Source organism: Pygoscelis adeliae, unplaced genomic scaffold (genome assembly GCF_000699105.1).
Source record: "Pygoscelis adeliae isolate BGI_AS28 unplaced genomic scaffold, ASM69910v1 Scaffold108, whole genome shotgun sequence".
NCBI classification, from domain to species: domain Eukaryota; kingdom Metazoa; phylum Chordata; class Aves; order Sphenisciformes; family Spheniscidae; genus Pygoscelis; species Pygoscelis adeliae.
Genome location: NW_008825498.1, coordinates 3,791,615 through 3,815,159, shown reverse-complemented (window position 1 = coordinate 3,815,159; position 23,545 = coordinate 3,791,615). Strand labels below are relative to the sequence as shown.

Here is a 23,545-nt window from a genome sequence, read left to right as displayed (position 1 = left end):
TGTGTACAGTACCAGGAAAAAAAGGTAGGTTTTTTCCTAGCTGTTGTATTGGCAAACTGAGGGAAGAGGTTACAAAAGCTCAGTTAAGAATAAAATTTCTACCTTTTTGTATTTCTACACAGATCAATATCGAGTCAGAGAAGGAACAGACTGTTTCTCTCACTTGTGTTGACTCCGCAGTTGTGCAAAAGCTGATGAGCATTTTCTTTTGGTACTCTATTAAGCAGGTGCAGTGCTAAACAAGCATAGAGTAGGACAGCAGAGGACAACTTTTCCTTAGCACACGTTCCACAATTTTAGGTCTTGCACTGTCCTTTCAAAAGGCTGCTCCCACCTTCGCCAGACAGGAACCTGTTCATTCAGATTCCTGTACGCCCCTTCACACATACATTTTTATGGTCCTGCAGTGAACTAGACTGGAGAAGTGATCCTGGTTAAAATGTTTTGGGTTTGGGTGGTTTTTTTTTCTTTCGCCAGTCTGTTTAAGACCAGGATCAGTTCTTGACTCCAGTTCACCACCTGAAAGCACAAACCTTTGTGCTGACAGGAGAGTGTGAGCATGGAAGGGATAGAGGGAGCATACACATCTCTGTTGACAGCAATGCAAGATTAAAGCAATCATGGAGTGGAAGCATTAGTAGACACAAGACGTTTCACAGGTGAAATCTTTGTGCTTAACAAATGTGCGTTGGAAAAGAAGGTGACAGCAATGTAAAATGAGAAATTATTCAAGCAGAACAAACGAGGCCAAGGCTAAGGCCAAGAGTATTGCCTCTCCCAAACATTTAGATGATTATTAAGTTGTCTTAAAAATACTGAGATGTTGATAGATATATTCTGGCCACTTTGTCCCTGCCCTTTGCTGTAGGTTTGAAGTTCATTATTTTAATCTCTTCCTTGCAATAGTAAGTATTAGACACTTCTGCTTTACAAAAATGAAAGTAAAGGTTCTTGCCTAACAACCTGCTTTCAGGAGCTTGTGACATGAAATATCAACATCCTTCCAATACATTACAAGTCAGCAACAAAAGCTGCCTGAAGTAAGGTGAGTGTCAAATCATACAATAAAAGACCTGGGAGGACATCACAGTGTCATCTAGTTCATCTTGCTGCCACAGAACAAAGTCAGAAGGTCTTCCTGACCTCTGTTTGTCTGGTTATTATCTTAAGACTTCCAGTGACAGGATGCCATGCATCCCCCAGACAATCTGCATCAGTGTTTCACTATCTTCAGAATTATTAAAATATTCTTAACACCCACCTCTGACCTTCATAAACAGTACTAAGCCTATTTTTTTTCACCTATCTACCACATACCGCAATGGAGGACAGGTGTACCTGGAGAAGAGAGCATTCTCTTCCCTCTTTACAAGAATCTTTCAGACATTTGAAGACTGTTATCATGTCCCTTCCCCTCAATCTTCTCTTCCCAATAAATTAATTCATGCTATGAAACTCATGTTTTCCAGATTCGTAATCATTCTTACTGGTCTGCTCTGGATATTCTTTATTTGGTCTGAAACTTTCTCAATGAGCAACTCCCAAAACTCCAGAGTGTATTCCATTTGAGGCCTTTCTATGGAAAACATACTCATTTATTGCTTGACTGATTTCTAATATGCTTACCGCAGAAAAAGCTTATCACTTTATTTGCAAGATAAAAGAATACCCCATACATGTTATGTATGTATGTATGTATCAGACATACATGTAATGTATCAGACAGTAATGCAGAAACCCCACAGTTGCCAACAGAAGTCATGCTGTCATTTTGCGAGAAATAAAGCAGAAGTAATCCAGAACATTAATAAATATAAAGTGTACCATGGTGCCGCCAATGCCTGATAGGCTCAGACACTGGTGTGTGGCCATCAGACATGGTTTGGAGGACGGTGCCACATGAACTCATTGCAGGAGGCTTCTTCCAGCAACTGACAGCAAGAGACTCTTGGCTATCTCAGTGAGTGTACAAAGGCGGCTGTTGATTACTGGACCAGAAGTTATTCAGTGACAGAAAGTTAATTAATGAGGTTGGTTATTTGTAATGACCAAAAATTGGAAAAATCATGGCTTTATGATTTTTTAAAAATGCCAGAAGGGAACAAAAGACCCCATCTTTTCAGGGAAAAAAGCCTCTGAAGGAAGCGTAGCAGATTATTTTTTTTTTTAATGAAGCTTCATTTTTCACATTTACATTACATTTTACATCTACATTTAGTTGGATAGTGTGCAATTCCTTCAGTTGTTACATTAAACACTCACAAACCCCTGTACTCCTGTGAGCTGAAGAGATTTGGAGATTTGAAGAGTTGGCAAGACAGTAGCACAGGTTTCCATATTGCATGGAAAGGAAAGGAGTTGTGAGGTAGGCCGAGATGAAAACACTCTGCTGGCTATACATGATTCTCGTCTAGAAATCTGCCTCCACATCTATGAGTTACCAAACAAAATTTTTTAATGAGTAAATAAACCCATGATCTAAAGCTGACAGAGTTCTGCTCGTCCCCTCAGTTGTACCTCCAACCCTTTCTTCCTTCTCTTTCTACATCTCAGTCTTTCCCCCTCTACCACTGAATACACAAAAGTCTACAATGTCAGCAATTACTCTTGCAAATTAGGTGTGCTTTTCCGCATATTTTCCCATGTGCTATTGTGTATACATATTTTTACAGAAACCATTCCTATGATACAGAAAAGGATTAGAATATTCTGATGACACCACGTTTGATTGAAGACTTTTTTTTGGTCCAGAATTGTCAATTAAATTAGAACTTGATTTTAACTTTTTATTTCACATTTACATTTTTAACTGATTCTACATATGACAAGGTTTTTGAAAAAAGTGTAACACACTGGTTTTCGGTGAACTGACTGTGAGTAAGAAGCATGCATTTTATTTGACATATAAACAAAATTAAAAGATTAAGCCTGTAAGGTTAAGGGAAAATTTATGTCCTGTATCTTCCCCTTAAAATTATATTTGAAATGAATATTGGATTCTTAGAGTTCCACTTTCTTTCCTGCGGAAACTGTGAGTTTTCCATATTGCACAGAACTTGCCTACAGGAGGTAGTGTTTTTTTTTTTACTTTAAATCTATAACGTGTAATATAAATAACACATTAGAAAACATAAAATACATTGGGCACATACATGCCCTTTTGGCATTAAAAGAGATGAAACTATGAATTCAAATGTTCCTATCTTTTTCTCCTCGATTCAAACATTAAAGCAGGAGGAATAACTGGAAAACTAAGGTTCAGCTATTACCCTAAGCAATCCTCTTTCAGTTTTTATAGATAGAAGTCCAGCTTTCTACTATTTTCTATTAATAAGCCATTTTTTCCACAATCCCTCTTAAATCCTATGCCTTTCTCTCTTCCAGAATTTACTGTTATTATCCTTTTTACACGGCCCCTTTAAACCTTCATACTGTCATGTGTGTGGAACTTTACTGCCCATCATTTTTTTCTCATTACAGAAAATACTGTGAAGTCTCAAATATAATTCCAGCATCTCACCATTTATTTCAAGATGCAATTAACCTCATTTTTATAAACTTGTCACACTTTTGCTCATCTTACCCGTATCTTTGCATCTGACTATGACCAGTTTGCTCCCCTTGTTACACCACAATTGGCCTTTCCAGCTACTTCATAAAATTTCACCCCTGATAATGGGAAGGAGTCATTGTGTATAATTCTGCTATTTGGAGCATGAGGATAACAGCATTTTTACTGGAAGAATGGAGAGCTGAAATCTAGGGTTTCATAGGTTTGACTCTATAAAAGTGTTATCTAACATGTAAAGTGTTGTGGAGTAGATTGTATAAGACATTTTTACACAAAACTTGTATTTCACTGAAATATTAAAAGATCTTTTCTGTTTGCTCTGTGTTAACAATGTGAGCTCCAGAAAGACAACTGTTCAGTTATTTACAATAGGAACTAAGAAATAAAAAGATTTTTCTCCTGAATTATCTTTGACATGGTCTTTTCTCCTGAGTCATTACAGTAGTCACTGAGAGAACAGTGACTGTTCCTAAGACTACCTACTCATTCTTTCTTGGTAATTAGCCAGTCTATATTGTATCATCTGTTTGCTTATAATACCACTTTCAACAGAAGCACATTTATTAGCAATAAGCAGAGTAAACTGTAAATTACCCAGACACTTTCATTCCAGCAGGATTTATCTGGATAGACAGAAGTTTGGATAATTGAAAGATAAGAAATAATTGAAAGACCCCCTGAAACACAGATCTTCCTGTGGTGGTACATTTTCTCCTTTTAGCTAAAATATAGTCTACCCTAGGTCTATCCCCACTGGTATTGACCAACATTATTGAAATACATCACTTTGCCCTAATAGAAATAAGCTCAGAAATTAAGTAGAGAGTAAAAACAGAGAGGCAACTGAGAATTCTCAGTCAAGTAGAAGAATGAAGTATATTTAGAGGCGATAGTTTAATGAGCTTCTTTCTAATTCAACCACAACCAATCTCTTATTACCTGATTCAGCACGTTCAGGAAGGCTCCTGCTCCTTCTCCAGCCATTCTGGAGGGGAAGAATTCTTGGGAGGATCAGAATAAGCGTGTCCAAACCTCCCTAGCCCACCAGTGTCAAGAGTACCAGGGCAGAGCCAATTTAACAGAGCAGGAGACTTGCCTACTTCTCACAGCTTTTATTTTACAAAGTTGTTTTATTAATGAATTCTAGAACTCCTGTCACTGATGTAGGAAGACCAAACACTAAAAAACCATAGTTATATAACCCCCAATAATGGGTCATATTGCAAAATGTGGCTGCTATGTTTTTGGCAAAAATACAATGTCCTTTGTGGGAGCTGAAAAGTCAAAGCTAAATGGTGACAGACTCAAATAAAAGCCTAAATTATTTTGGCATCATACACTGCTATTTTGAAGCTTTAAAAGGATCTGACAGAGTTTCTGTGAATTTGAGAAACAGAGGCTGCCACATAGGAAAGCTCCATCACAAACTTCTGGATTTCTGCAAACTGTGAGCCAATAGAGGATTTAAACATTTCCTATAGTACACCCAAAATCAAACCAGAAGATCTGAATGAGGATGTTATACTCTTGTAAGAGCCTACCTTACAAAAAAGAAGAAAACCTACCTTATTATCAAAGGTAAGGAAACTTCATGAGTGGTCTCCTAAGGACAGCATTAGCATACTTTGCAGGTACCACCATAGCTTTGTGAAGCCAAGAGCCTGGGAGTGCCCCATGTAGTTCTTGTGCTTTTGTCAAAATGCATCAATCAAAAACTTCCATTGGAAAACTACCATTTCTAATTTTTGGTGAAATTTTGACCTTTTGCCAAGAACCTTTACAGTTTCCACCCAGATTCCACAGCCTTCCATTTGTCAGGGTTTTTTTCGTTTGTTTTCTTTTTTAAATGAAATAGCAACAGTTTATATGGGAATGAGGGAACATTTTTCTTATGAAATATACTTCAGTGACCACTGAGGTTCACATTACAGGCAGGTAGTGAGCATTTTTGACCACCAATTCTTCGGTCAACTGTTAGACAACTGGCTGGTAAGAGCTACAAACTATTTCGCAAAAACACTGGGCTATTAATTTCTTGTTCTGTTTAAACTGAGAATGAAACTGCTAATGTAGGCAACACATTTAGGAAGTAACTAAGATGGAGAAGACCTTTATAAACTTGAATATCACAATGCAAGCCTCAAGACTCTCACCTCTCTCTTTGCAGCCTGTCCTCATCTAAGTGACAGAAGAGTAAGACATAACTGAGCATGTCAGCAGGGGTACAACAAACAGTCGAGTTTCATAGCAACTCTCCTGCAAGGTAACAGCAGAATCCCTGACAAAACTCAGTCTATCCTTCAAAGAGCCCACTTACTGGCCAACAGTGCTACCCTTATTGTTAGAAAATATCCCAAACTGCTGCTAGCTTTCAAAAGAGAAGTAGTTGTTGAATACTACAACTGCAGTCATGGCATCTGAAGTCTGACTTAGGTATGAAGTTATTGTCAGCAAAAACAAGAATTGAGATACAAGAGTGAAATAATTTATTGAGTAGTAGTTTAAATGTCCTAAGCTTACTGTTTTATTTCTAAGATTTTAATTTCTTGGGGGTATCTGTATGCGGGGAAATAATGTTATCGTAAATACAGAAGATCAGGGTTTCTTGTCAACATGGCCTCATCGCATGCTCTATTTTAATCTTGAGCATATTGCTGCTGGAAAACCTAAGTAGAAGAATCCCCTTCTTCACTTTAGCAGTGAGGAATACAAACCAGGGAATACAAACCACATGCAATTCACTGGTTTAGTCACAGGTCCCTTGTCAAACATCTACAGTGAACTAGGAAACTGCCACAATCTTTGTTCTTTTTCTTCCTCCTTTGCTATTGCTTCTGTTCATGCCCCTTGGTTCAGTTTAAGCCTTTTTTTTCCAAGCTTTCTCCTAAAATCTTTCATTCTTTTCTTTCTCTTTGAACTCATTATGCCTTTAGTTCTTATTGCTTCATTCTCCTCTTGCATTGTTCTTTTGACTCTCATACTATTTCCTTCACATCTTCCTCCCTAAATTTCTCTCTGCTCCCTCTTGCCATAAATTTAAGCTGTGACACCAAAAGGGTTCAATAACCTGTTTTCTTCTTCAATTACAAACATGAAACATAAGGCTGTTTTCTCAAGTCCCAAAGCATGAATCTACACTGGGAAATTATGTGCTTATTTGTGAACAACATCCCTTGAATCTATGACTGTCAGCTACAGGTGAAGCCCTTGCTAAGAGAACTACGACTACAGAGAATCTAAAGATTTTGTACCTGCCCCTTTACTCCACCGCCTTTTTCTTCCTCTCACTCTTTACTATGACAGTTTTCTACTCCTCTGTAACAGCTCAGGTATATGCAAGCTTTTTCTATCTGCAGAGCAATGTTCCCAAGGAACAAACACATTCACAGGCGCAAGAGTTCAAGTTATATCAGGAAGTCAGGAGATAAGAATTATTCTTTTTTCACACTTACTTTCATCTTGCTCCCCTCTCTCTCTGTATCCCAGGAAAGCTGGAAATGGAAGCTACGCAAGAGGCTTCCAGGTTGTACAAAGTTTCAAAAGAAACTTCCAGAGAGTAGCAGCCGAGACAGATGTAGGGATAATAATACATCACCACTGCAGGGTTTGTGTGTCGCAAGAGCAGCAGCAGCAAAGGAGAGGAGCATTTGTTTTCACTAGGTAAAGAGAAAGAAAGCAACGAAGACGAAGGATGCCTCTGTCCCATTCTTGTCAGGACTTTGGCAAAAGAGTGCTCTTTGAGGTCCAGGAATTCAGCAACTCCCCATAAAGTCTGCCCAAGGCTACACTGCAGCTGGACTTATTAAACACATAGTTATATGCTGAGCTGTGGACCTGTATTTTCTAATGAGGAGGAGCAGCATTTTTTATCCTAACTCATATGAGTAAGAAGAACACAGTGCACAGAACAAAAGTGGGAAATAATGAGGAACCAAAAATGATGATAGGGACAAGAGAGAGGAAAATGGTTTAACAATGGACTTTTCTTGGTGTGCTCTTTCTGAATTTATCATAAGTTCTTCCCTTTGCTGATTTCCTCTTCCTACTTCATTCCTACACAATGGCATTTCAGAGGTTCTCCCACCTTTCTCCTTTCCAGTCTGAGCATGGCAGAAGTGCAAATGTTTGGGAAGGAGATTAAAAATCAGGTGGTGGAAGCAGTGGAGGAGGGAACTCCAACTCACTTGTCTGCATCGTTTGAGACAAATTTAGGCTCTCCCTCCTTCAGTTTGTGTTGCTCAGTCACTACAGTCATATGCCAGAATAAGTGAGAGAAGACAGTCCTGTCACTCCTTCTATTCTGATCATGAGTCTGACCAATCATTTACACCTTCAGAAGTACAGATTAGAGGAAAAAAGACAGTAATGGCAACATACTGAGAGACAGACTCGTGCAAAAAACCAAAGCCAATTGATTAATGACATGCATGTAACCCAAAATAATCTGCTCAGTACTGAACAGCCATGTACAACTGATCCTGGTAATAAGATGACATATTAAAGATTGATTTCTTTGGGGGAAAGCTAGGAATGCAACAGGGGCACAACACGAATTTGTTGCATATGCAAGAGAGGAATATATTGCTTACAGAGAACTATAGGGCACAACTAGAGAATGAAGGACTAGCTTGTTCTTGCTCTTCCTTTCTGCCTTTTGCCTCTATCTGCTTATAGTAGCAACCTTTTTTTTTTTTTTTTCCTGTCTCTGGAGGTAAATCAGCTGGATTGTGTTAGCAACTAGCCCTGGGAGACAGAGGCTAATTGCCTTAATTATTGCTTAAGGGCCAGGTGGGGAGATTTAGAACTTGAGACCAATCAAGAGGGGACAGATGAAGACAGGGCTCCTGAACTGCGGGGAGCTGTTCCTAGTTTGCAATAGAGTGACAGGGGAGCAGCTGAGCTGTCTGTAGCTGAAGCTGATGGAATAGATTACTGATTAGTTCCCTAGTTGTCTACCACAAATAAATCTTTAGACTGATTTGTAAGAAATGTATGTAGTTTGACCCTCCTTGTTTAGGGAAGGAGAAACAAAGCATTTATCATATGAGTAAGCCAGATGTATTGCTTGAGGTTAGCACATGACAGCAACCGTAAGAGTATAGCAGGAGAATTCCTCATAAAGGCAATCTCTAGCCGTCAGGTCCTCCAGACCAATGCATCCTTAGGATTGATACAAAAAGAGCACCAAGAAACAGAAACAACAAAAGAACCTGTCAGTCCTAAAGCCACGCTGGCTGTGCTCCTGCTAAAGACACGGTCTGACATTTGGAGGGTGGGGGATGAAGGACAATATTATAAAAAGCATTAAACATGACTCCCAAAAGAAAAGGCAATTCCTGATCAACTATTCAGGGAACCAATTCTAGCAAACAACACAGCGTGTTGAAGAGCCAATGCTCTTCCCCAGAAGAATGAGAGAGATCACAGTAGCCTCCTAAATCCCTACCGATATCATTAAGTATCTCTATTGGATCATAGCTTTCATGGTACCATCCTGAAGAAACGAGAAACTCTCATGGTAATCTGTCAGTTTGCCTGCTCAAGATGGTACAGCACTTTCTAACTTGCACAAACGTTAGTATATATTTGATACAAAAGTGAGCTAGAACTTCTGGGTGGCCTGGTTATAAATGAGCCCTGGGATTTTATATGCAGCCTGTTAAAGTCTCAGGCTTGTGAGAAGAGAATCGTCCTGCTTCCTCCAGGCTATCATGGCATAGTGTAAGCTCCCAAAACAGCTGCTGTTTGGAAAGGAAACTGCACTTCCGAACTTGACTCTGTGCTCCAGTACTCTCTGTGATTTCTTGTAGTTGAATAATCTTAGTTTACTGCAAAATGTTTCTGTCACATTGGTACTTAGAGCCCAGTTCGAGGGAACCGTGCAGCCATCAAGCAGCACAGAAGTTTCCGAGATGATCTAACAGACCTGGTCTGTAAAAGTTCAAACTCATTTACAAACAACAATATTTTTAGCTTCCATTAGAAGAGATATTTTGAGTTGTAAATTCTAGGGACCACTCTGTTACATGCATTCACCTTAGCTTACTAAGTCGGTGCACAAGGCTCAGCTCCTATCACCATCCGGCAATGGAGAATTCCCCTAGCAGAGTAGGAAATCCTATTTGGCAAAACTCCACTTCCTCCAAAAAACATATTCAATCCACACTGTTGTAGATGAAGAGTTCTGGGAGGAAAACCAGCTAGAAGTATATCAGAAAAATGGAATAAATCAGAGCAGGCAGTGCATTTTCTCATATTGATATCACAACTCAATGCCTGACTATGGAGCAGTGAACAGCTATAAAAACTGCTTTGTATCTTGCTTCAACCCCAATGATTTAATCTCACACACACGCCCCCAAATTCAGGGAAAAGGGATTTGATCCTGTATTAAGTCATCTTATCACATGAAGAGAACTAGCTGAAAAGTTCAGATCCAGATCTAAACTGGCCTAAAGCTTTAAAAGTTTGTGTCTGTTTCTATTCGCTTCCTTATGTTACATCACTACTACTTTATCCTTAGCTTCCATAGATGAAATTGAAAGAACAAAGAGGAAAACAAAATAGAATATATTTTTAAAAATAAGTCATCCATATGTCTATTTTGAGAAAGTGGCCCCCCTCTCATGGTGCAGCTGCCTACACTGTGTGCTCACCCATTCTCCTCTTTCACAGAGCTCTACCTGAGTTCAAGACGTGCAGTGCTGTGGTCTACAGGCTGAGATCCTTTTGGAGTATGAATGGGGAACGTCTCTCTCATCTGTTGCATTTACTAAACCCAATACAAGATGCACAGAATGTGAGGGACAGAAGAGTTTTCTGTGAACACCCCTCGTCACTGTCACCGGAAGTGGCATTGACTCTGCTCTGTTGTGCGGCCAGGCCACAGATCAGGAAACCACTAAGCAGGAATTACTTTTAAAAACTGAAAGGCAAGGACAACTTTAGTAAAGTTCCCCTTCCCTAGTGAGTAACCAGATTTAATGAACCTTAGTAGAATGATCTCTTTTGCACATGCACTATCTGTGCAGTCTTTCCCTTAGTGTGCCAGACCTGCTGCATGCATCCAGCATCATCAGCTGGCGCTGGCATCCCTGAAGCTCTCTGAACTTTCCTGCATGAAACTTGCTTTCTGCCTAGTAAGTTGCCTCAGGGACAGCTCAGAGCCGACTACATAGAGCAGAAGGTCATGTGGGGTTGAAAAAGCACCCACATACCTGAAGCCGGTTTAGCTGCCAGGATTTGCACTGTGACCTACATACCACGAAAACACCGAGAGTTCTTATCCCAAGATCTTTACTGGTTCGTTATGATCGATTAAGTCAACAGTGTGTGTGCTAAGGGTTAGGGTACAGTCTATATTCTGTGGATCTGAAGATAGCTGCACAAAACAGAAAACAAACTCATCTGCTTTTCTTGCCTTGCTGATTTTTGCACACAAGAGTTTTTGAGATCCCCTGATGAGCATCTAGAAAGCATCTCAGCTGGCTATCTAGATAGGCACTGGACATTAGGAGCCATGAGTCTCTAAATCTAAGGTTTCTCAATGAAACTGTGATTCAGCTCACCAGAAGGAATTTGCAGGGGGTCTGAAAAGGCTACAGTGTATTTATTTTGTAGCTAAGGGATTACAAACGAAAACTTTACCACTCAGAAAATGGTGCCGAGATAGAAGGTTTCCTGAAACACATTATGTACCAGTGAAATTTTTAAGGGTATATACACCATCAAGCTTTGCAATGCCAGAATTTATAAACCAGCAATGTTTACTTATCTGTAAGGCAACATCTGTAATATTACTTTGTATATCTTGCTTTCCATTCCAACTTGCTAAACTACCTGTCAATCTTCTAGTCAACAAAGTAAATACAACAGGATTTCCTTTTGTAGACCCTGGACCTACAACCCCTATAGTAGGGCTCCATTTGAACACAAGGATCTGTTCACGTGTGGCATAGGACACTAACAGCTTTGTTTTCCATTATTAAAAAGTAACACCACGCAGGCTCTGAAAGTATATAGAAATTGGTTCTCTCTGGTAAATATGATCTCTTCAGTCTTGTCAAGAGATTTTGCAACTCCAGTACTACTGTTTTTAAATGAATGCGATGATATGGGTTCAAACTATTGAATTTTTCTACGCAGTAAGTGCTTTCAACAGTGCCATAAGCAACAAACAAAACACAGGGATGTGACTCACTCTGGCAGTCATAGCTCATCTCTATGAGTCCTGTAAAGCAGTAGCTTTAATATCTGCTCAGTGATTCCTATACAGAAATATTCAGTATATTATACTTAAACAGGTTTATCTTCAAAAAGTAGAACTGAAGAAACCCGACATCCTATTGACTTATATCCTAGATCCCCAAGCCCTCACCAGCATGCCTTCTCCATTTCGCTCCACATCTCTCCCACTTCTTACAGGGCAAGAGTTCATGGCTTGTTGAGGGCTGGGAGAGTACTCATTGCCCAAGCAGCTTCTGCCTCTCAAAATGAAAGGCCCTCATGAGGGCAGTAACCCGGGTCTTTCGACGTGAGTCAAATGCAGATTTTCACAGAACTTGTAGCAACTCAACATTGTAAAGATTCCTACCTTAACAAATTAGATGATTGAAATTGGTCAATAGTTTCAAAGGTTAGGGAATGAAAGACAAACTGACAGAGCATAAAACACTTTCTTAGGAAACAAAATCAAGACAATGATCAGCACCAAAACAAACATCTTTTCACACTGATAGAATAAACTTGCACCATATGGATAGCAAACTGGTATTTTTTCTGGATAAAACTTTCCTTGTAACCAAGATTTTAAAAAACATTTCTTACCTGGGACATGAGTAAAACAGGAACAGTCTGGCATAAAATCTTTAAATAACACTTTGCATCTAAACATATTTTTATGGAAAGTCATCCTTTGAAAAGATGTAACAAGTATGTTGCAAATTCTTGGTCTAGGTAGAATGAATTTCAAAGTGGTGTGTGGGAGGTATCCATACAGAGAAGCATCCCATATTTATTAGCCACTTCCATAGCACTTTGAGCATGTACTATTATTTTTCTGGATATATGTACAAATATGAATATGTTCTGTGGCATTATTATGTAGTTCATAATACTGAATAAGGCTGGGAGATAATTTTTTTTATTTATTTAATATAATTTAACCTCACAGCTTGACTGAAGGCAAGAAATACAAAGTGATGGTTATACAAAATCTGTTGAAGGCATGAAATAACTTTCATGAAAATGATTTGATAAGGTGATGTTCTTAAAAAGATTCAACTTTCCAAGTAGCTACTTTTATTTAACAAACCTATGGGAGGTTAACGAATGTATGAAGCAATATGTCTGCGCGCAGCCACGTTCCTTTTAATGGACCGCCTTCCAAGACCCTGCTCTTAAGACATAATGTGTGACAAATGGACCATCCAGTAATTTTTAATTGCTAATAAATTCTGCATGATATGCTTAATCAAAGTTCCACATGAGTTTTAGGACAACCCTAGCTTTCTTTAAAACCACAAAAACCCAAGTTTGTAAGCTGAAAGCAAGAATTTCTACCATTTACCATTCAGCCTTTCAGAAGTCAGGGAAAAAGACACACAAACTACTCTCCTTAATAGCGCTATCAGTGTGAGAAAACTACAGAAGAGCTAACAATCTTTTTTGCCAGATCACTCCCTTTTTACTATGTCTGACTGCTTGATTTGCAAAAGAATTCCCTGCAAGCCATCCCTCAGACAAACTCCAGAGGGAGGATGAAGGAAGCTATTTTTTCTTCAACCTTCCTCTTCATGATGCTTTGCCAAAAGTGGGATTACAAAAAATATCACTGGAGTCTGGCAGGTCTACTCTCATCTTGCAAAAAAGATGGAGGAAAATCATCCAGTTGCAAGACTTCAAAGACCCGGAGAAGCTTCTGTTTTCATCCCTCACTACTCCTCGCCAAAAGCTTCTCATTGAAAACTAACCACAAGGAATTATTTCCCCTACCACCACTCCCAAAACACTTTCTGCTATGTTCATGCTAATATCTTAAGCAAATAATCCTTATTTATCATCTTGTTAAAATTAAGAAGCAAATATAGTGTAATTGCACACACACCACGAAAGGTGTTGAAGTGCTGGAAAACTCTCTTCTCAAGAGGAAACACTACATCACTTGGTTTTGCTTTGTGGACTACACTCACTATTTCCCAGGTCAGTATTTCAGTAGCTGTTTTACAAAAAGCCTTGAAATAAACCTGAGGCCTGTTTATTTTCTTTTTTCTATTCTTTGTGTGCAAATAAATCAGCCTCCAACCTGGCACTTCTCGAGTAATGTTTCTACAATGTATTTTTTAATTATTTTTTGATCCTAAAAAAGCAGCACTGGTCAGTCCTAATGACCACAGGCAAATCCATGGTTTGGCACATCTGTGAAGATCTACAGCTGACAGGAGGATCATGGGACCAAACTTAACTTAAGGCTTTGCTGCCTTATGTTTTGCAGAGCTCATGTTTCACAGGCTTTAAATAACTGGAGCTATGGAAACACTCTTTATGCCTTAACTTTCTGCACCAAAAATGGTTTACCTTGGTTAGCGCTTCACTTGATCTGATCACTGAAAACTGCACTGCCCTCAATTAACTAATTCAAGGTAAGAACATGTTTTTTTCTGGAAGGATGAAAGTCTTTAGGGGAGGATTAGTGAGGCCCATTAATTTTTGAAATTAAATGCCGTCCTTTTGCTTTCCCATATCTGGATTCTGCATTTCCACCAAAGACAGAAGTAAACATCTCTATTGTGTAAGATAGCTAGCTCCAGCCTGAGCACAGCCCATGGAAATTTGCCCTTCCAGAGTTAATACAAGTCCTCCCATGTGAGATAGGAATGGCTCTGAAGCTAACATTTCATTTTTTACCACTGCCACTTAAAACCCTCTTACATTTTCTGTCATTAATCCATACCCTCGTCAGGACCTTGAGTGCACCATCTGGCCTTATTTTTTCTGGCTATCTCCCCTGGGACCTCAACCTCTGTGCCCCTTCCCAGGAGCCGCACTGAAGCTGAGCTATACCGTGGGCAAGTGGGGGCCAGTGGTGTCCCAAGGCTGCTCCCGGCTTGCTGCCTGCCCTTCCTGCACTGAGCTGGGACCTGCCCACCCCCTCCTGCTTGTCTGCTGGTCACTGGGTTGGTGGTAGGACCTGCTACTGCAGGTAGCACTTCAACACCTGCCCTGCAGGCTGTGGGGTGCTGTGGGGCTATGTCTGCATCAGAGAGGGCACTGCCCTTGGGTCATGGCCACCCTCAGCTCCCTGATTGCCTTCCCTCATGGAGGAGCCTTGCTCTTGCTGCTCTCCGACAATGCTGATGATCAAATCTGCTCTAAGTACTGACATGCCATTTGCAGAAATAGTTCCTTTTGGTGCTCTGCTGCCAGTCTTGCTTTTGAACTGCTACACACAGGATCATTTCCTTCCTTGTTCTCTACTTAAAAAAGCTTTTGGAATAGCTTCTTCAAAAGTACCATATAAAAGCATTATTGAATCCAATCTAGTCCCATATTCAACAAAATCTGCAGCAAATATGCTCTGTGAAAATACTACTAATTGCATTTTTGCATGCTATTTGCTAAATTAAAGTCTCCATATCATTATACCAGTTTCCTCACAGTTTCAGAATTTTTCCTCCTTTTGATACTCTATCAAAGGTAAAGCAATGACCTGAAATGCATGCTCCCAAGATCAGATAGGGAATGTCTTCTATTCTTGCCAATCTCACCACTTGTTCTAGTCAATAAATTGTCTTTCTGAGCCTTTTTTGCTTAAATGAACAATGACAAGAAAAGGTCACTGAATTAAGGCAGTGGTAACGTAAAACTCAGACTGTGAACTGGGTTTTGAATGGGTGGCTTTTCTGACTCCTCTATTGGCTTTTGCCTTCATATATTCTAGCAGAGGCAACAGGGGAAACTTCTGCTTCTGGCACAAGTGTAAGAAGAGATGTTGAAAGTCATGAGATCATCTGTTGGGATAATCCTGTATGAAGAGAGGTTCACCATACAGAGTGGATCCACTTTTCGAGCTGAATTCTCTCAATAAGTAATTACGTAGCAGATCATAGCACAGTTGACTTGGATTGACTTGTAAGGCTGATTGAGGAAGAATTCCCAACAACACAGAAGACAGGAGGTAATAATATAAGAAGTCATTTATGCCAATTAGAATGAACTGGCAGATGAAGTGAGGGCCTAAAATGGCTGCGTGGCAGTGAAAATTTCATGTCCTGCTGACAAAGCCATTTCAAAGAAGAAGGAAGGAAGGAAGGAAGAGGTAGGCTACTGCACACCCAGCCTCTGACCTGCAGCAGAAGGACTTTGCACAGCACTGCAAGAGATGGAGCACTAGCAGATGTTCATTTTTGCCCTCAGCTCTGTATATGCCTTGCTATTTAAAGTAAAAAAGCTCTTAATTTTTTTAATCTTTTTATGTCTTCTATGTTACATGTTTCAGTTAACACTTGCCCAAAAACCAGCAAATTATAAACATAGTGCCCAGCTGCTGTAACACCAATAAGTGGTATTTGTAAGCTACTACAGGATCTGTTGGTGTCAACATTAGTTATATGGCTTTGGTGGCTGAAGCATGTAAGTTTTAGAAAATGGGCTGCTGGAAAAAGAATCTGTAATTTAAAGGTGTGTATAAAGGCACACTGTCAAAAGCACTTGCCAGAAACACATGGAAAGTACACAGGCCTATTAAGCAGGACATAAATTTAGCAATTGGGAGAGCACTCAGCCAAGCAAGCTATATATACCAGCATTGTGAAACAGAGATTGTATGGTAAGAAGTAATATTTAAGGAGCAAGTCAAACAACTTGCTTGATACAGGTACACAGATGCACACGCACACTCGTATTTTCTACATAAATTGAAAAGCTAGATTTAAAGTCCAATGCTTCAGTGATTTGAACTATTATTTTAATTTTGACTTTTTTCATAAGTAAGCAGCAGAGATCACACTGCTATATAGCTTCAGACAATTATTCTGACACTTCTACAGTCTCATCATCCTGCAGTTCTCTCAGTTTTGACTACATACTCATTACTTAGTTCAATCAATGATCCAATCAGCAAATTAATGCCTATACCCATTCCAACTCTACAAGGCCAGGGCCACGTTCTGAGACACATCTAAAGAAGTTCAGAGGCTAAATGTTGGTCTCCTATCCTCAGGAATATAAAAAGGACTACAGCATCAATGTAAGTGGAATTAACTGCAGTTTGTACCAAAGTACTCTGAACTTACTCGACTGTCAAGAGAAGAGCCTATACGGATGAGCAAGACAGTCTGAAAGGGAACCAGATGACTAGGTGAAAGGCAACTGAGCCCCATTGCTATTTTAGGATGGAATAGGAGCACTGTACAGTGCTGGCAAATACGACACAAGGCCAGTGTGAGAGAGACATCCTTCCAGAGAGGTGTATGCTGGGCAGAGATTACCCTAGGGTCCCTACAAGGGTACCAAATGCCCATCTCTATGCAACTGCATCCCATTCTGCTATCTAAAATCAGACTGAACTGCCACAGCTGCTAACTTCTGGATTATGTAAATACACTAAACAGGGAAGCTATGTGACTAAATTTAAGGAAAGCATCTAACTTTAAGGCAATTAAGGTTTATTCACACAAGTATTAACAATGTAGTCCATAGGATCTCTCGTGTATACATATGTATGTTTTCATGATGAGGGCTGGATAGATTGATCAAGACAATCAGTGAAATTGTCATCCTCATGGTTCCAGCAAAGCACAAATTAAAACAAACATTTTTTAAAACTGCTTTGAATTTTAGCTATGCTGATAAAACCAGAGGAAACTTTCCAATGGCTATTTAATTGAAGTTGACTCTGCCTCTTTACCCTAACTGAACAGTAATGCCTGGAGATAAGGATTAGTACTGTGATTAATGTTCAGGTATAGCATGCAGGAAACAAACGACTTCTCCAGCTTCCCTACAGAGTGTTTGGCTTTGGGAAAGTCAATGAATTATGTCATGCCTGTATTTACTAATCAATAGACAGTGATGGAATATGCTTGCCTCATGGGATTGATCCAATGTTAAGCTGATTTATTTTTATTGATGCTTTCAGAATCCCAAACGTGCTATGTAAATCCAAAGAATTAAAATACACGAATCTCTGGCAATTAACATATTGGTGAAGGTATAAATAACTCATTTGTGTTGTATAAAGTTATTATGCACAGAATTATCTCAGTATATCTTAAAACTTAAATTAACTGTATGAATTATAGATGTTAAATGACAAATGTAAAAAGTAACACTGCAGCATCATATACAGTTAAAGGACATTACTCTCGACTAGGAAAAGATAATAAAAGGTGGAGCAAAAGTTTTGAAGATCCTGCCACCACTGACACTGCCTACCTCACATGGGCAGAATAGTTCAAGTAGAGATAACTGAGTGTCTCACAGTTGAACAGTAGATTCACACAGCCTAAATTCTATTTTTTTATTTGCTATTTGGCACATGTAGCCCCAGATATACATTCTTGGTACTGTACACATCGTTATAAAGTGAGCATTAAATATGAAAAAAAAGAAAATCAAAATCTAAACATAGAAACGGAGAAACAGACTAAAAGCAAAGCAGCATACCTCCTGCCAATTTCCTATTAAAAAAAAAAGTAAAACCAAGAAAGATAAAATGTGATCTCAACGAGTTTAGAAATAGTCTTAAAAACTACTTACCTCTTATACTAATAAGAATGATCTTGAATTGGCATTGTGAGTGCGGTAAAGATACATATTCTGTCCTGGGTTTTATACCCCACACCAGATGTATGCAGGGACAAGTACTAAAGACCATGAAATATAGACATCTAGGCCAGGTTTTTCAAAAGGTTTTGCCAGGGAACTGGCAGTCTGAGAGGCTAAAAGCCTTTTTGGCTTTTTAAGCATTCAAGACACTTCTACAGATTCATAGATGTTAAGCTCAGAAGAGAATGCATGCACTCTAGAACATCACCTGGTAACTCTTGAACAGGAGGGAATAGTTGTCACCATTTTCCTAATTAACACAATCATGCCAAATAACTTGCAGATTAATTAGAACAAATATTTATAAAAAGAACAACTACCTTATGTAGAAATTTTTGTGTAATAATTAACTACTTTCATATGAATGTTGGTTACAATCATTGTAAAAATGTTTTATCTCAATTCCAACCTAAGTTTAAAAAAAAAGTTTCATCTGCTGAGTCTTTTAATAACTTTGTCTTCTAAAATAAAAGACAATCTATTAATGGTAAGAACCAGTGAGATCTGTGATGAAGTCGCCACTGCTTTATCTCTAACAAGGTAATTCGCTCTTTGTGTAGCAAGTTTTTCAGCTCCTCGGTGTTTTGTCACTTACTCAAATCCACTATGGCTTCCAATATCTTTTTTCAATATTACATAAACCTGCATATTATGTGTTTCCTGAAGGCAGGGTAGACACTTAACTGCATGATTATGTATAGAGCTGGATTTTAAAAAGCATCTAATGAACCACACAGAAGTATCAACCTTGTGAGGCAGTCATTTTTAAGGCACAACTGACACAAGCAGCATATGCCAAAAGATGTCTGTATTTCATTCCTCCATCCCTCCATCTCCCAGCTGAGCCAAGAGGATATGAGGTGGCACACATGCTGCAGACTCATCTGACTTCTTTTCCACTAAACACAGCTATCCCTTCTAAGCAACACACTGGGGGAAACAGGAATTTTTAAAACCTTTATTTTAGTCATTTAATACAGTTTTTGATACAGGTCCGGTCCCACGGGGTTCCATCTGCAAAAGATTTTTTAAGAGCATATGACTAACTGTACAAAGTGAGACAAAGATACATGCATTCAGAGGGGGTCCAAAAAAACTTACGTATCACTGATTCAGTACAAAAGGCCCAAAGAACATCCATGTGTCTTTCTGAGAGCTGATATAGAGCTCACAGTATAACATTGAGGACTGAGGACAGGCCATACTGGGGCCATTCGTGGTAACCTCTAAGGAAATCAACTCACCTTTCCCTGTTTTTCATGCAGATTCTTTTATCCATCCTGAGACCGCACAGTCCAGGAGCTCAATGGCAGAAGGTAGAGGGAAGAAATTCTGAATAGTTCTGCAAGAGATCTTCCTGATGGAGTCAGACAATTCCCAAATGCCATGGGAAACACAAGAGGAGGAAACACATTACTTCACGACCTCTACCCAAATATAAAATGGAGTCAGAAGCAACATACAAGATATCATCCTGATTTTAATTAAAACACACTTGAAAGACAATCACACACTCTTGTCTACTGGAGCACCTCTACACAAAGGTTAGGTGTGTGTCATTGAAGGTGCCTCAATAACAAGAGATATGCTCCTGATTCATATGTATGATTCCATCAACTTTGGGTCATGGCCACTGGATATGACTGTTCTTATTAGACAAGGGGAAAAAAAGAATAAATAAATAAATAAATGTATTTTAAAAAGTGTGTGTGTGTGTGTGTGTATGTATATGAAGAGAACAGCATGCATCGTTACCCGTCAGATCCAGGGAGTAGCTCATGGCATACTCATGATGAGAAGAGTTAAGAAAACACAGACTGAATAGGTGTGAAGAGACACTGACAGTCTGCGACCAAAGCAGCTGATGAGAAGAAGCACCTATATGGGAAATATTCAGTTGTACCGTGCCAAGATCCAAGCAACAGCTGCAGTATTTCATAGAAATACTGTGAGGTCCAAGAAGCAGCAGCTTAGTAAAAACTCTACAGATGCATATGGAATTCATCGAGTATTAAAATGTTTCATGATATGCCACACTTACATGGGTGGAATGAAAACTCACACCAGTTACAGACCCCTACCTTTGGCTGCATATTTTCATACTTGCTCATGTTTTCATACTCTTTCATCAGTGCCCAGTGAAAAGTAAATGTTGGCCATTTACACAGTTCTCAAATACCGGTTTCCAGGATCTTTTGCTGATTGCACAAGAATACCATTCTGTAATACTTGTAGCAGTCAGTGGCTTATTTGTTACCACGTGTTTTGCAAATTTTTTTTGCAAAATTATCGCTGTCTTTTGACTGTGTTTAATAAACATAACACACATTTCACAGCTTTCAATGCTTACCTACATCACCATCCCCTCCCTGCCTCAATAACTAATGTAGATGCTGCTTTTTTAATTGTTTCTTTGAAGTATTTAAAATCAGTCACTGTTAGATGCGAAATGTAAGGCAGGATGTTTTGATGAAACATATGGCAGCCAAAACCTCAAGCAGACTGACAGAGATTATTGGAGGTTGTTCTTTTTTACTCCCTATTCTGCGGGGAATAAGATACTGCTAGAGACCATCTGGGAAATCCACCTAGCAAATCCCTTGTTGTTGCAGGGATCTAAGACATCAACGATGATTCCAGTACCTCACTTTTTTCCTGTGGCATATTACAGCTGCACCATTGTTGTTTCCTATAAGGCTAAAGGTTATTAATCAGAACTTCATGGACGTTGCAACATTTAGTGAGCTGAACTGTTGCAGATCCTCTTGGAGTAAATGTCTATTGCCTAGGTTGCCATTTCCAGAGGACTGGACTCAGTAATTCAGGTGATTCCTTACAGTCCTCTTTTCTGGTAATTGTATTATTATCTACCTCTACTATTTTGTTCCTAAAAACAAAATTTCAGATAGGTCTTCCTAGGAGCCTTTGGAAGCAAATGGAGGAGAACAGAGGAGAATTAACAGAAAAAGCTGAAGCAGCAAAAAGAAAGATGAAAGAGAACAAAATAAATAGTTCTAAAGTTGAATTCTACTTCTCATTCCTTCCTCTATTAAAAAATTGACCTATTCACTTCTCTCACATCATTGTGCAAATCCAGTTACGTGAATAAGTAAGTATCCAAAAAAAGCATTCAGTGTTCTACTGTACCTAATTATTCCCAGCAATTGCTACAGAGGGAAAATAGAGAGCACACAAAAGCACAGTTTGAAGGGGTATCAAGTATTCAGCAAGATATTTGACTACTGGCATTCATTCAACAAAAAACAAGATTAGAAAGTGAGATGTCTGTAAGACAACTAATAAAAATTGTATTTATTTTAAAAACTCAGCAATATGTTGTTATAAAAGTAATCAAAGAAAAAAATAAATCTTTGATTTCTTTCCTCCCTTTCTTCAGCAGCTGACTTGGTATATAGAAAAGAATTCAATACCAGAAGAAAAAATGAGGGGTAACATTTCAGGATTACCAACTTCTTGAATAACAGTACAGTTTTGGAGGCGTATAACGTGTGTAGAAAGTGGCCAATTATCAAGCCATTCATCACAGATTAGTTCTGAGGATCAGCTCTTCAACCTCTGCATCTGAAAAATAAAAAAATGACAGTTCATTAGCTGTAAATAATATTAAGACTAAACACAATTGCAGTAGGTAGCAATTATTGCTGCCCCATTATATCTTGCTCAATTTACGGTCAAATAGTATTTAATCTTCCAAAAGCAAGATTTGCTCTCAGTCTTTTTCTAGTTGGTAGAGGAGCTGCATATGTGATAACAGAAGGAGAAGAAAAAGCTGCAGTGAGCCATTTGACCCGGTAGGACTTCAACACAAATTCAATTTCCTTCCTAATAAAAAACAAAACAAAACAAAACAAAACACAAAAGCAAGAGTTACGGATTGAAGATACTCATTGTAACAAGGCCCAGCCTTGAAGGTATCTGTCAGGAACAAACCCTGTTTGAAGTCAACAGGAATTTGCCTGAAAGGTACAGACTTGGGTTCCCAGGCTCTTGAGTTATGAGAAGTTCTTGGCTGTAAACAGGGAGGGAAGTAGTAATTTCATACACCTTACCTCACCGATTGCAGATGCACTTGATTAGCTTTCTCTCTTGTCTGAACAGATGTCCAGCCACTAAAACCAAGTTGGACAAAGTCCTGCATCCCCTCCAGGTACAACTGCTTCTGTTTCAGTATGAGGGATCACTGACTCCAAAGGTGAGCGTGAATGAGGATAGACGGCTGGATCTGTGAGTAACACACATGCAATCTGGAATCAACAGCACCACTGTCTGATACTTGACCAATGTGCACTTGTTCCTTTAAAAAAAAACTTCTGAGGAAATTTATTAAAGGCCACATCAAAAGTTATTCTCTTCCATGCCAGTATAACATTAGCTGGGATTTCATACGCATACGGAGCCAGACTGTATTCTCCATTACAGATATGTAAATCTGCAGTAGCATCATCAACTTCAGTCTAATTGATCTGGATTTACATCATTGTAATGAATGCCCTGCAGGAAACCAATTTCATTTTCAAGAGCTTTCACTGAACATGAAAACCTGCTACTAAATGTACTTCCAATGGGAGGAATTAGACATAGAACTGATGTTTTCATAGACAAAGGACTTTGATGAATGTGACCGTTAAAGAATGCTAGAGCATTCGTATTTTCTGACAAACACTGCACTGATTTTTTCATGCACCGTAGTTGTCTCTCTTCATAACAATGTTCTATTTAGCCATTTATTATGGATAACCCCCAAAATCAGAAGATTCAAGTCTGGAAAAAACAGTGCTTTATAAATTCAACTTCTTTTCCATGGAAAAGGCTTATTAAACCATTAAACTAACATCAGGTTTTTGGTACCAAAAAGCTTCTATATGTGTCCTATAACAATTCCCCTATCAAAGAGCAGCAAAAAAGAAGACAGACCTTTTCTTCACAGAACTACACTGCTTTCTCCAAACAACCAATAAACTGACTTTTGGAGCTAGAAAAATGAGATTTTCTCAGCTTTCTCATTTTCTAAAAGTAGGGAAAAGTAAAGCCAAGGTGTTTGATAAAATGGTAAAGCAAAATATAAAGGACTCAGTCTTTACAATGAGACCAACCTATAAAAACCCTATATATGCAGTAGGAATTAAT

The 23,545-nt window shown here is 38.9% G+C and overlaps 1 protein-coding gene across 4 annotated transcripts in view; it reads right to left on the bottom strand.

The window, feature by feature from the left end:
- Positions 1–23,545, bottom strand: part of NOL4 (nucleolar protein 4) — a 202,172-nt gene that overhangs the window by 49,559 nt on the left and 129,068 nt on the right. The window lies entirely within an intron of this gene.